At 24.6% G+C, this 354-nt stretch overlaps 1 protein-coding gene across 1 annotated transcript in view; it reads left to right on the plus strand.

Annotated features, from left to right (window-relative positions):
- The window catches only part of LOC107061149 (B3 domain-containing transcription factor ABI3-like), an 8,890-nt gene that overhangs the window by 5,973 nt on the left and 2,563 nt on the right, over positions 1-354 (plus strand). The gene's annotated exons all lie outside the window — the stretch shown is intronic.

A 354-nucleotide genomic window follows, 5' to 3' on the forward strand; every position in this document is an offset into this window, starting at 1 on the left:
ATTTTAGAACTTTAAGCTGTCAACTTTAGAGAACTTGAATTTTTGTAGGGTTTTAGAATTATGAAACGTTAGAATTCTTGAATAATTGTAGAATTTTAGAACTTTAAGTTGTTAATTTTAGAGAACTTGAATCTTTGTAGGATTTTAGAACTTTAAGTTGTGAACTTTAGAAATCTTGAATTATTGTAGGATTTTAAACTTTTGATTGTGAACTTTAGGAATCTTGATTTATTTTTAAACTTTAGATTGTGAACTTCAGAAATCTTGAATTATAGTAGGATTTTAGAACTTTATAAGATTGTAAACGTTAACAATCATGAATTATTGTAGGATTTTAGAACTTTAGGTTGTGAA

Source organism: Solanum tuberosum, unplaced genomic scaffold (genome assembly GCF_000226075.1).
Source record: "Solanum tuberosum cultivar DM 1-3 516 R44 unplaced genomic scaffold, SolTub_3.0 scf00115, whole genome shotgun sequence".
Taxonomy (NCBI): Eukaryota; Viridiplantae; Streptophyta; class Magnoliopsida; order Solanales; family Solanaceae; genus Solanum; species Solanum tuberosum.